Source organism: Macaca thibetana, chromosome 1 (genome assembly GCF_024542745.1).
Source record: "Macaca thibetana thibetana isolate TM-01 chromosome 1, ASM2454274v1, whole genome shotgun sequence".
Taxonomy (NCBI): Eukaryota; Metazoa; Chordata; class Mammalia; order Primates; family Cercopithecidae; genus Macaca; species Macaca thibetana.
This window is the reverse complement of record NC_065578.1, coordinates 190,045,572-190,060,153: the sequence shown is the minus strand read 5'-3', so window position 1 is coordinate 190,060,153 and position 14,582 is coordinate 190,045,572.

Here is a 14,582-nt window from a genome sequence, read left to right as displayed (position 1 = left end):
TTTATCTATTAGTTCTAATAGTTTTTTGGTGGAGTCTTTAGAGTTTTTTATATATAAGATTATGTCTTCTCCAAGCAGAGACAATTACTTTCCAATTTGAATTCCTTTTCTTTTTTTTTCTTTTGCCTAGTTGCTCTAGCTACAATTTCTAGTACTATGTTGAATACAAATGGTGAAAGTGAACATACTTGTCTAGCTCTTGTCCTTAGAGAAAAATCTCAACTTTTCGTTGTTCAGTATAATGTTAGCTGTAAGCTTGTCATATGTGATCTTGATTATGTTAAGGTACATTCTTTGTATACCTCATTTGTTGAGTGTTTTTATCATGAAAGGATGTTGAATTTTGTCAAGTGCTTTTTCTTCATCTGCTAAGATGATTATATGGTTTTTGGCCTTCATTCTGTTAATGTGGTATATCATATTTTTAAATTTGTGCATGTTGAACCATCCTTGAATCTCTGGGATAAATCCCACTTGATCATTGTGTATGATCTTTTTAATGTGCTGTTGAATTCAGTGTGCTGGTATTTTATTGAGGATTTTTGCATCTATGTTCATTAGGGTTATTGGCTTGTAATTTTCTTTTCTTGTAGTCTTTTGATGTTGGCTTCATAAAATGAGTTTGAAAGTGTTCTCTCTTCTTCAGTTTTCTTTATGAGCTTGAGAAACATTGGTATTAGTTCTTCTTTAAATGTTTTGTATAATTTAGTATTGATGCCATCTCATCTTGGACTTTTCTTTGACAGAGGACTTTTTTTTTTTATTACTGATTTAATCTCCTTACTCATTATTCTGTTTGGATTTTCTATTTCACTTTAATTCTGTCTTTGTAGATTGTATGTTTCTAGGAATTTATTAATTTCTTCCAGGCTATCCAATTTGTTGGGGTATAATTGTTCATAGAAATATCTTATAATCCTTTGTATTTCCGTGTTATAAGATGTGATGCCTCCTCTTTCATTTCTGATTTCATTTATTTTAGACTTCTCTCATTCTTTCTTAGTCTAGCTAGCCAAATGTTTGTCAATTTTATCTTTTTGAAAAAACCCAGTTTTTTAATTTTATATTGTTTTTCTAGTCTCTAGTTCATTTATCTCTCCTCTGATGTTTGTTATTTTCTTTCTTATAGTAATGTGGGGCTTAGTTTGTTCTTTATCTAGTTCCTTGAGATATAACATTATATTATTCATTTGAGACCTTTCTTCTTTTTTAAGGTGGGCATTTATGGCTGTAAACTTTCCTCTTAGAACTATTTTTGTTGTATTTTTAAGTTTTAGATATTGTATTTCCATTTTTATTGGTCACTAGACTTTTTTTACTTTACTTTTGATTTTTTCTATGACCCATTGGTTTCACAAGTATATTGTTTAATTTCCACATATTGGTAAATTTTCCAGTTTTCCTCCTGTTATTGATTTCTAGTTTCATAACATTATGACCAAAAATGTGCTTGCTATGATTTCAGACTTCTTAAAGTTGTTAAGAATTGTTTATAGCACAGGCAACAAAAATAGAAAAATGAGACATATATTACACTAAAAAACCTATTGCACAGCAAAGGAAACCATCAAGAGTGAAGAAACAACCTGTTGAATGGGAGAAAATATTTTCAAACTATTCATCCAACAAGGAGCTAATACTCAGAATATTAAAGGAACTCAAACAACTCAAAAATAAAGGAAACAAATAAATCCATTAAAAAGTGGGCAAAGGAAATGAATAGACATGTCTCAAAGGAAGACATACTTGGAGGCATCTGGCTGACATATATTTGAAAAAATGCTCAACACCACTAATCATCAGAGAAATGCAAATCAAAACCACAATAAGGTATCGCCTTAGCCAGTTAGAATGGCTGTCATCAAAAAGACAAAAAATTATAGATGCTGATGAGGGAGCAGAGAAAAGGGAACTCTAATATATTGTTGGTGGGAATATGAATTAGTACAACCACTATGGGAAAAGTATAAAGATTTCTCAAAAAATATGTAGAACTACCATGTGATCCAGCAACCCCATTACCATATATTTATTCAAAGGAAAGGAAATCAGTGTATCAAAGGGATACCTGCATCCCATGTTTACTGCAGCACTCTTCCCAGTAGCAAATATATAGAATCAAACTTAGTGTCCACCAACAGATGAATGGATAAAGAAAATGTAGTATATATACACAATGGAATACTATTTGGCCATAAAAAAATTAAATTATGTCAGTTGCAGCAACATTTATGGAACTGAAGATCATTATGTTAAGTGAAATAAGGCAGGCACAGAAAGACAAATATCACATATTCTCAATCGTGTGGAAGCTAAAAATGTTGATCTCATGGAGCTAGAGATTAGAATGATAGATACCAGAGGCTGGCAAAAGTGTGAGAGTGGGTATGAAGAGAGGTTGGTTAATGGGTACAAACATACATTTAGATAGAAGAAATAAGTTCTAATGTTTGAAAGCAGTGTAGAGTGACTATAGTTAACAATATATTATATATTTCAAAATAGCTTGAAGAGAAGACATAAAATGTTCCCAACACATTAAAATGAGAAATACTTGAGGTGATGACAACCCAAAATACCATGACTTGATCATTACACATTCTATGCATGTAACAAAATATCACATCTACTCCGTAATATACAACTATCGTGTATCAATTTTAGAAAGACTTGTTTTGTAGACCAGCGTATGATCTATATTAGAAAATGTTCTGTGTGCATCTGACAAGAATATGTATTCTAGTTCTGTTTGATGGAGTTTTTTGCATGTCTGTTAGGTCTGTTTTGTTTAAAGTATAGTCCAAATCCAATGTCTTTTGACTGGTGGATTTAATCCATTTTCAGTCAAGGTAGTTATTGATAGATGAGGACTTACTATTACTATTTTTTTCATTGTTTTCCAGCTATATTATAGATCCCTTTTTTTCCTTTTTTCCTCTCTTGTTGTCTTCTTTTATGATTTGATTATTTTCTGTAGTGGTATGTTTTGATTTCTTTCTCTTTATCTTTTTTGTATCTATAATAGGTTTTCACTTTATGGTTACCATGAGGCTTACATATAACATCCATCTTATAGTTATAACATTCTATTTTAAGCTTATAACCTCAATTGCATTAAAAAAAACCCTACACTTTTTATTTCACCCCACCATATTTTATGTTTTATGTCACAATTTACATCTTTTTATTTTATATATCCATTAAAAAATTATTGTAGCTATAGATATTTTTAGTAGTTTCATCTTTTTTTATACTAGAGATACAGGTAATTTATACACCACCATTATAGTATTAGAGTATTCTGAATTTGACTATGCACTTTTACCAGTGAGTTTTATACTTTCATATGTTTGCTTGTTACTGATTGTCATCCTTGTGTTTCAGCTTGAAGAACTCTCTAACATATCTAGTGGTAATGAACTCCCTCAGATTTTGTCTGGGAAAACCTTTAACACCCTTTGATTTTTGAAAGACAGATTTCCGAGTTGACTGTTCTTCATTAACAGTTTTATTCTTTCAGCACTTTGAAAATGTCATTCCACTCTTTTCTAGGCTGCAAAGTTTCTTCTGAGAAAGCCACTTATAGCTTTTGGGGTGTTTCTTTGTATGTGAGGAACTTCTATACGCTTGCTACTTTCAAGATTTTTTATCTTTGGGTTTTGAGAGTTTGATTATATTATGCCTCAGTGAAGTCTTCTTCGGATTGAACCTAATTGCAGATCTTTGAGTTTCATGTATCTGGATGCTCATTTTTTCCTCCAGATTTGGGAAGTTTTCCATTGTCATATGTTTAAATAAACTTTCTGCCCCTTTCTCTCTGTCTGCTCCTTCTATAAAATACTATCATGCAAATGTTAGCTTTCTTGATGATATCTCATAAATCCCCTAGGTTTTCTTCATTCCTTTCCACTCTTTTTTCCTTCTCAATGTGTATTTTCAAATGCCCTGTCTTAGAGATTGCACATTCTTTCTTTTACTTGATCAAGTCTGTTGTTGATCCTATTATATTTTTCATTTCATTCCTTGTATTTTTCAGCTCCAGAGTTTCTGTTTGGTTTTTTAAAAAATTATTTATAACTCTCTATTGGTCTTCTCATTTAGTTCATGCATTGTTTTGCTGAGCTTTGTTGTCTATCTGGGTTTACTTGTAGCTCCCTTAGCCTCATTAAAACAATTATTTGGAATTCTTTGTCAAGTACTTTATACATCTCTATTTCTTTGGAAATGGTCACTGGAAAATTGCTGTGTACCTTTAATGTTTCTTGTTGCCTTGCATTAATGCATGTGCATTTGATAGAGCAGTCACCTCTTCCAGACTTCACACACTGTTTTCAATAGAGAAAGTCCTTCACCTGCAGGTGTGTGAAAATGCATTGGCAGGATGAAACGCAGGGATTGTGGCTGTGATGAGTACACAGTGATGTAGTCTCCATGCAGCACTGTCAGCTGAGGTTGACATTGGTGAAGATTACAGCGGTCCTCTGTGACCATGGCTGTGGGTGTCTACTCTGGTGACTAGGACTGCTAAAGTTCTCCTGATTTAGATTTCTTTCACTGAAAAAGTCAATGCTGAGGGGATCCCTCTTAGCACCAAGTCCAGTGGATGGGTAAATTTGTAGTGATGCATCACTGGTGTCTGATGCATGGCACCCATGGAGTGACCATGAAGCTAGGATCTGGAGCACAATATTGCATGGATAGACCATGACTTTGGGGTCAGAGGCAGCAGTGGCATCAGTGCCTGGGGTTCAGGAGCCCTTGCTCCTGTATTGGTAATGATGTGTGCAGTGCAGGAATTCATGAAGTAGCTATGGAGCCGGGGTCTGGTGTACAGACCTGTGTAGGGCTACCACTGCTCCAGGGATCAGGTTACTGACATGACTGCTGCAGTGGTAGCTCCAGTATTAGAGTGGCCACAGAACCTAGGTCTGAAACATAAGTATGCTTGGAACAGTGGTTCCACTGACCAGGGTGCCAGCTAGCTCATTGTGGTGGTGGTTCTGATGTCTGGGGTGCAAGCATGGTTAATGCAGCCATAAATCTGAGGTAGGAACTTCACAGGAACTCAGAGCGAGGGTTGCCTCAGTCCCAGAGCTGCACAACTGTGGCTTCTTTTAGGGCTGACATATCTAAGGGGTTCACAGTGTTGATTACTATTAGTTACCTCAATAGCAAAAGTTTCCAGTGTCCTCTGCAGAGCATGCCACTGGGGACCACAGTGGAACCCACTGTGTAACTGTGACTCAAGATGATATCCCCAGCTCTGTGTCCCTGTTTCTAGTCATCTATACACATCTCAGGTATGCTGATATCCCCAACAATCATTATGTGTTATTATTATCTGTTTTTTGCTCCACTGTGTTGCTGCAGGTTCTTAATTGGGCCCTTGAGCCCTCTCAAGGCTATTTTCCTTTGTGGATTGCTGTATTAGTCCAGTCTCATGTTACTATAAAGAACTGCCCAAGATTGGGTAATTTATAAAGGAAAGAGATTTAACTGACTCACAGTTCTCCAGGGTTGGGAAGGCCTCAGGAAATTTACAATCATGGTGGCAGGGGAAGCAAACATGTCCTTCTTCACATGGCAGCAGCAAGAAGTACAGAGCAAAGGAGGAAAAATCCCCTTATAAAACCATCAGATCTCATGAGAACTCACTCACTATCATGAGAACAGCTTGGGGGATCTACCCCTGTGATCTAATCATCTCCCATGAGGTCCCTCCCCACCATGTAGGGATTATAATTTGTATTACAATTCAAGATGAGATTTGGGTGAAGACACAGAGCCAGACAATATCATTCCACCCCTGGTCCCTCCCAAATCTCCTGTTTCTCACATTTCAAAACACAATTATGCCTTCCCAACAGTTCCCCAAAGTCTTAACTCATTTCAGCATTCATCCAAAAGTCAAAATCCATAGTGTCATCTGAGACAAGGCAAGTCCCTTCTGCCTATGAGCCTGTAAAATCAAAAGAAAGTTAGTTACTTCCAAAATATAATGAGAGTACAGGCATTGGATAAATCCACCCATTCCAAATGGGAGAAATTGACCAAAACAAAGGGGCTACAGTCCCCATGGAATAGGACAAATTATTAATTATTAATAGGGCAAATTCAATCATTGCCTATTAAATCCAGTAGGGCAATTATTAAACCTTAAAGTTCCAAAATGATCTCTACATGTCTCACATCCAGGTCACACTAATGCAAGAGGTAGGTCCTGTGGCCTTGGGCATCTCCACCCCTGTGGCTTTTCAGACGACCTCCCACCCCCCGGCTGCTTTCATAGGCTGACGTTGAGTGTCTGGCTTTTCCAGGTGCACACTGCCAACTGTCATTGGATCTACCATACTGATGTCTAGTGGATGATGTCTCTCTTCTCACAGCTCCACTAGGTAATGTCCCAGTGGGGATTCTGTGTGAGGGCTCCAACCCCACATTTCCCTTCCACACTGCCCCAAGAGGTTGTCTATGAGGGCTCCACCTCTGCAGCAAACTTCTGCCTGAACATCCAGGCATTTCCACACATCCTCTGAAATCTAGGCAGAGGTATCCAAACCTTAATTCTTGACTTCTGTGCACTCGCAGGCCCAACACCACATGTAAGTTGCCAAGGCTTGGGACCTGCACCCTCAGAAGCAAGGGCCTGAGCTGTACATTGGCCCCTTTTAGCCATGGCTGAAATTGAAACAACTGGGACACAGGGCACCATGTCCCTAGGTTGCATAGAGCAGGAGGGCCCTGGGATCTTCCCAGGAAACCATCCTGCCTTTCCAGGCCTCAGAGCCTGTGATGGAAGGGGTTGCCATGAAGGTCTCTGACATGCACTGGAGACATTTTCTCCATTGTCTTGGTGATTAACCCTTGGCTCCTCATTACTTAAGCAAATTCCTGCAGCCAGCTTGAATTTCTCCCCAGAAAATGGCTTTTCTTTTCTGTCATATCATCAGACTGCAAATTTTTCAAACTTTTATGCTCTGCTTCCTCTTAAATGCTTTGCAACTTAGAAATTTCCTCTGCCAGATACTCTAAATCACCTCTCTCAAGTTCAGAGTTCCACAGATCTCTAGGGCAAGGCCAAAATGCTGCCAGTCTCTTTGCATAGTAAGAGTGACCTTTACACCAGGTCCCAATGAGTTCCTCATCTCTATCTGAGACCACCTCAGTCTGGACTTTATTTTCCATATCACTATCAGCATTTTGGTCAAAACCATTCAACAAGTCTCTAGGAAATTCCAAACTTTTCCACATTTTCCTGTCTTCTTCTGAGCCCTCCAAACTGTTCCAACCTCTGCCTGTTACCCAGTTCCAAAGTTGCTTCCACATTTTCATGTATCTGTACAGCAGCACCCCACTCTCTGTGGTACCAGTTTACTGTATTAGTCCATTCTTACACTGCTATAAAGAACTGCCTGAGACTGGGTAATTTATAGAGGAAAGAGGTTTAACTGGCTCACAGCTCTGCAGGGCTGGGGAGGCATCAGGAAACTTACAGTGGTGGCAGGGGAAGCAAACATGTTCTTCTTCACATGGCAGCAGCAAGAATTGCAGAGTGAAGGGGGAAAAGCTCCTTATGCAACCATCAGATCTCATGAGAACTCACTCAGTATCAGAACAGCATGGGGGAACCACCCCCATGATCTAATCACTTCCCACAAGATCCCACCCCAACACGTGGAGATTACAAATCAGACTACGAGATGAAATTTGGGTGGGGACACAGAGCCAGAACATATCAATTGCTGTCTCATTGTTTTCTGTGGGAGAATGAAAGCTGGTATCTCATACACTGCCATATGATCAATGTCACTTCTATAGAGTTTTCAATAATGAAACAAAAAGCTACAGGGCTAGCACCTCATACAGATTATACAGTCTTGGTAATAATGTAAGAAATACCACTTATCTTAATCATCTATCTTGTAAACTTACAAATTTTCATCTTTCTTTACTCCTTTTAGAGACTCCAAACGTCTTTGTTTTCTGTGAAGTAAGATCCTATCGGGCAGGGACTGTGATTTCTACAAGTGGTAATTAAAAATTATTGAATAGCTTGAAAATGTCATAATCTATAACCTGTGGTTGGTGTTTTGTTTAATCCTCAAAACAATCCTATGAGATAATTTGTATGATGGCAGAGCAGGGAAGGCAGTGATCAGTAGACCTACAATTAAGTAATTAACCAGAGGCTACAGCTGATAAGTGGTGGTAAAATCTCAACTTGAACACAAGCCTCCATTGATTCTAAATCTTGGGTGCTTTAGACCAACCATATTATTCTGGTGTCTTTCTATTTCTCTCAGATTCCCCAGAATACCTAACACAGTGGTAGGTACTTTGTAAAAGATTTTTAACAAATATTTGCTTAAATAAATTAATGTAATGTTATAGGCCCTCAAATATAATAAATCTCTAGTGTCAATCTATATTCTTGAAAGGCTCTTACATTATCCCTTCCTTGATATTTTCTCTATGCCTACTTTATTTTTGCTTTCTCCTCACTTGTACTCCCTCATTCCTTCCCTGATGCTGTGAGGGACCATCTCAGGCCCCCTGAGAAGGAAGCTTTTGTTTAGAAAGTTATAGCACAATTTGTGCTGCCACTTAGCCACTTGAGAATTTCTAGCAGAAGTCTTATGAAGAGCATGACTTATTATAATTTGAGATAGGTTCTTGTTTTATTTAACTTTATGGGAAAAACAATCATCAGTTCAGACCAGCACTTCTTATGTAATGGGGATTTAGGCTCAACTGTCTGCATGTCTAGACTAAGCTTGGGACCCTATTTTTCCCCCAGGCTTCTTAGCTAGGTTTATTTCTCTTCCAGAAAGACTTTTATTGGTGCATACATGAGTTCTGTTTTCAATTGACACTAAACTAACAGAGCAGTCTACCAAGACAGGAGGAAGTCATGGTTTGTTTTTTTTTTCCTCTGATCTAAGATGAGCTGGCTGATGCTTCCTCTCACAAATGTCTTGTGTTTGTAAACACATGGCTGGGGCATAGACTCAAAATGAATGCTACAGCTTCCTTATGTCCTACACAAAGTATCTTGTTCTATGTATCAAAAAGTTGTGGCCAGGTAATTAGTAATGGTGTAATTGCTTTTTTTGTGGGTACATAATTATAATTTATGAGGCTTGCCTAACAAATCATATCCGTAAAAACTAACGACCTTCAGAAAACAGTAAAAATATGGGCCATTCGATAATCATTTACATACTACCAGTATGGACAAAAAAATTTAACCAAAGGAAGAACCTGAACTTACAGGAAGAATATTTCACTATTTAATGTGGAGATATTATTAATGAGGATACTCTATCCCTCAGATGTGTATCACTTTGGGAAAGAAAAAATATGGACTCTGAAATCAAAACCACAGTGAGAGTGCATCTCACACAAGTCAGAATGGCTAGTATTAAAAAATAAAATAATAACAGATGTTGGCAAGGTTGTGGAGGAAAGGGAATGTTTATACCCTGCTGGAGGGAATGTAAATTGGTTCAGTCACTATGGAAATCATAAGTTTGGTGAGTTCGCAAAGTTCTAAAAACAGAATTACCATTCAACCCAGCAAACCTATTATTGGGTATATACCCAAAGAAATATAAATCATTGTACCATAAAGACACACACATGTATGTTCATCACAGCACTATTCACAGTAGCAAAGACATAGAATCAGCCTAAATGCCCATCAACAGTAAACTAGATTAAAAAATGTGGTCATATATACCATGGACTACTACACATACATAAAAAGAACTAGATAATGTCCTTCGCAGCAACACGGATGGAACTGGAGACCATTATCCTAAGCAAACCAATCCAGCAAAAGAAAGCTAAATATCGCATGTTCTCACTTATAATTGGGAGCTAAACAATAAGAACATGTGGACACAGAGAGGGGAACAATAGACACTGGAGCCTACTTGGGGATGGTGGGTGGGGATTAGGAGAGGATAAAAAAACTACCTATCGAGTACTATGCTTATTACTTGGGTGATGAAATAACCTGTGCATCAAACCCCCATGACACACAGTTTACCTATGTAACAAACTCATACATGTACCCAGATCCTAAAATAAAAGTTTTAAAAATGGTTGAAAAGGTAAGTTTCATGCTTACGTATTTTACCACTGAATTTTTAAACTAGAAAATATTATAATTTTACCTTAAAAAAAAGGGGTATATATACACAATGGAATACTATTTGGCTATAAAAAAGAACAAGATCATGTCCTTTGCAGCAACATGGATGGAGCTGGAAGCCATTATCCTAAGCAAACTAATGCAGGAACAGAAAGCAGAATACCTCATGTTCTCACTCATAAGTGGGAGCTAAACATTGAGTACAAATGGACGCAAATAAGGAAACAACAGACACCAGGGCCTACTTAAGGGTAGAGTGTGGGAGGAGGGTGAGGATGGAAAAGCTACCTACCGGGTTCTGTGCTTATTACCTGGGTGACGAAAAAATCTGTACACCGAACTCCCATGACACACAATTTACCTATAGAACAAACCTGTGTGTGTACCCCTGAACCTAAAATAATTTTTTTAAAAAATAAAAAATGCAGACCTTGTATGGGAATTTTGTTAGCAATTTCAATTTTCAATCTCTGTCCCTGCCAAGTTTCTTCAAGGTAAATCAGTTAGTCATTCACAAACAAATATTCACTGGTCAACTTTATGGGCATAGCACTTTGTTAAGTAGAGAAACTTGTTATTATGGAACTTAAAAAAAAAAAACTTGCATCAAATCACTATAATGCAAAATAGAAAATAATAAGTGCCATTAAAGAATTATATAATATATTACAGGAATTCAAAAAAAGTAAAAGATGTATTCTTCCCAGTGGAATTAAAGAAGTTCTCATGGAGGAGTGTGTTTGAGCTGAGCCTTGAATGATGGTTACACATTTACTTTTCATATTATAAATAACAGTTTCAGAATAGAAAAACTAACCGCCATTGATATCATTAGTAAGAATAGTTTAAAACACATTTTAATGCCCTCTCCTCATTCCCCTATTTTTTAGACTTATACCCACATTATCAGAGGATATGCCCATTATATATCATAATCTTTTCCTTTTAAGCCTTGTATTTGTAAAAACCACATGTTTCATAGTCACCACAAGTCCCTAAGTCAATGTCTCTTTAGCTACTTTAGCTGTCTGAAGCTCTTTTTCTAATAGATCCTTCAGGAAGGGCTCATAGGAACAATATTCCCTGAATTCTTAAAAGTTGAAAGTGTGGCAGCTCACACCTGTAATCCCAGCACTTTGGGAGGCCGAGGCGGGCGCATCACGAGGTCAGGAGATGGAGACCATCCTGGCTAACACAGTGAAACCCTGTCTCTACTAAAACTACAAAAAAATAGCCAGGCATGGTGGCAGGCGCCTGTAGTCCCAGCTACTCAGGTGGCTGAGGCAGGAGAATGGTGTGAACCCAGGAGGAGGAGCTTTCAGTGAGCTGAGATCGTGCCACTGCACTCCAGCCTGGGCGACAGAGTGAGACTCTGTCTCAAAAAAAAAAAGTTGAGTATCAGTTTTGCTAGGCATACAATTCTTGACTCCTATTTTCTTTACTCAAGTATTTAAACTGTTATTCTGTTTCCTTCTGGCTTAAAATATTTCCGATAGGTTGAATAATGACCCCCCAAAATATGTATGTTCTAATGCCTGAAGCCTGTGAATGTTACCTCCTATCAAAACAGACTTTGCAGCCACCATTAAGTTAAAGATCTTGAGATGAGGAGATTATCCTGAATTTCCCAGGGGGTTCCTATATGTAATCATTTTTTATAAGAGAGAGACAGTGGCAGACTTGACTGTAGAAAGGAAAGAAAGCAATTTAACTATTGAAGCAATGGGAGAAAATGTGATATGATACAGGACTATTAACCAAAGAGTGAGAAATGACTCTAGAATCTGGAACTAACAAGGAGATGAGTTCTCCCAAGAGTCTCAAAAAGGAACCAGCTCTGCTAACAACATGCTTTTAGCCCCTCCAAGACTCATTTCAGACTTCTGACCTTCAGAACTGTCAGAGAATAAATTTTGTTGTTTTAAGCCACTTCATTCATGGTAATTTTTTACAGCAGATGTAGAAAACTAATAGAGTGTTAGTCTCAAAGAGTCTGATGATATCATTTTTGCCTAGATGCAGATAGAACTGGAGAAGCTGAAGCTCCACAGCAACACGATGAGCCAGAAGATCAGCAGCAATGGGCATGAGTTGCACAGCACCTGGCACTGTACTCCAAACTTTAGAGTAGAAAAATGGCTGTCCCTTCACTTTCACCTTCTAAATCTCATGCAAACTTTGCTTTGTTGCTACACAGGAAGAGGAATTCTGGAGACTATACTTCTAGCTTGGCTAACTTGTGTTAGTACAAACCCACCACATGTCACCCCTTGTCGACTTGACATCTACACACACCTCTTTAATCATGCCTAACCTCCAAATAAAGACAATGGTAAAATATTGCTTCTACCTAATGATGCCAATATCTATTGTATAATCAAAAACATGTTAGCTTTCTCCCGCAAATAAGATACAAGTTTTTTATCTATCTTTGGATGATATTCCTTCTTCCTCTAGCTGAGTCATACTCCCTCTTTGATATTCTTTAACATAAATGATAAGATATAAAATGAATTACCATTAACACATGTTAAATTAGAATTAAGAGGAATGGGAGAGTGGAAGGAAAGCATTGGCTAATACATAGACAAATATATTCATACCGAAATAAGAAAGAAGCTAATAACCATTAGCCTTCGTTTCTAAAATTGGTCTTATAGTCATAGATGGTATTTTTAACTTCCTTTTACCACTCTTTATCCCCTGCCATTGACCCTTGCCAACAGTTCCCAGAGCTGGTTTCTTCCAATTTTCAGATCTTGACTTAAACGTCATCTCCCCAAAGAGACCTTGCCTCTTTCCAATTTCAAGCAGACCATCCCATTTTTTTCTCATAGCATTCTGATTTTTTCTTTCAAATTATATGTGTTCACGGTTTCTTGTTTCTTCACGCCTCTCAAAATAACAATATTTTTGAATGAATGAACAAATTAGTTCCTCCCTTTCTTTACCACTCATATGTACCAATCCCAAAGTGCTATTAGTTTTTTATTCCTGATATATTTCAGATCCATTCATTTCTTTCCAGTCATCAGCACTCAGTTTCTTATCTGATATCCTGGCTTCTAGCTTCTCTTCAATCCAATTCATACTACTCACTATATTCAACGCTTGGTAAGAAGAAATGATTTCATATTTGTCTTTACATTTCTAGTACCTAGCACTGTAGACACACAATACACACAGTAGAAATTCAATCAGTGTCTATGGATGAATGGATAAAGTATCATTAATTATATAAGTAATGTATTATAAAATCTACTGACTCTGTCTCAGGTCTCCTTATGTTACAAATTGACACCCTAGAAATGAAAATTCATAGATGAAATTATTTTAGACTTTCAAATGTCTGCCTTTGCAAAAACTACTATTTATTTGAACTAATAAAATGAGAATTAACCATACATGCAATGAGAATTGTTTATTACTTACCTAGAAGTAGTGTGTTTGCATCAGTGTTCAAGAGTTTAAAATAGTATGAACATGATTAAAGGGATAGAAATAGCATTAATTTAAATAATTAAAATAATTTGGTATATTTTATCAATGCTACTTACTGATGCAACAGTATTTTGAAGTGCATCTAGGTAATGCAAGTGTGTTAGGGATAGGATGAACAATGGACATGATAGCAACAAGTATTTGGGAGAGCAAAAGAGATCAAGCTCAGCTAATTTTTACTTCTCTCAAGGAAACAGATGATCACTAAGTACCTAGCACAATGCCTGGCATATAGTAGAAGTGGAAAAAATTTATGTCAAACTGGCTGATTGTTGATGGTTTTATAATAGTAAATGAGATTTTCATAAATTGAAAAGGTATTTTTACGAATTGGGCCAAAATGAAAAATGGAAACATGTTTATGCCTTTACCCAACATCATGAACCAGGAAGAGGGACTTGCCAAGGAGGATAGAATGTTCTATTTTGAGCATACTAAGTAGAGGAGCCCATTATATCCATACAGAGCTGCCTAGAGGCAGGGTAGCAGTGGTTAAAAGTGTGGTCTTAGGTGTTAACTACCCTTGATCTTGAATCTAAGCCCCACCATTTAGTAGCTGCATGCATTTAGACAAGTTCATCTCTTAGAGTCTCAAGTTTTCACATGTAAAATAGGAATTATACCACTTACCTCACAGAATTGTTGAGACAATAGAAATAACAATTTATATAAATGGCTAATATGATGCCTGGTACAGGGAAAGAACTCAGTAAATGATATTTTATTACTAATAACACAAGTGATTACACAAATGAGGCACTGGAGTAGAAGACATCTGGGCTGAAAAATGGTCTTAGGTATTGCTGATGTGGGAGCAGTGATTGAAGGCACAAGAATCAATGAGATTGGAAAGGGTATAGAGTAGAGACCACAACTCAAATGCCTTAAGGCCTTCAGCAGTGAGTTGGTGTAAGTACATTTGCAT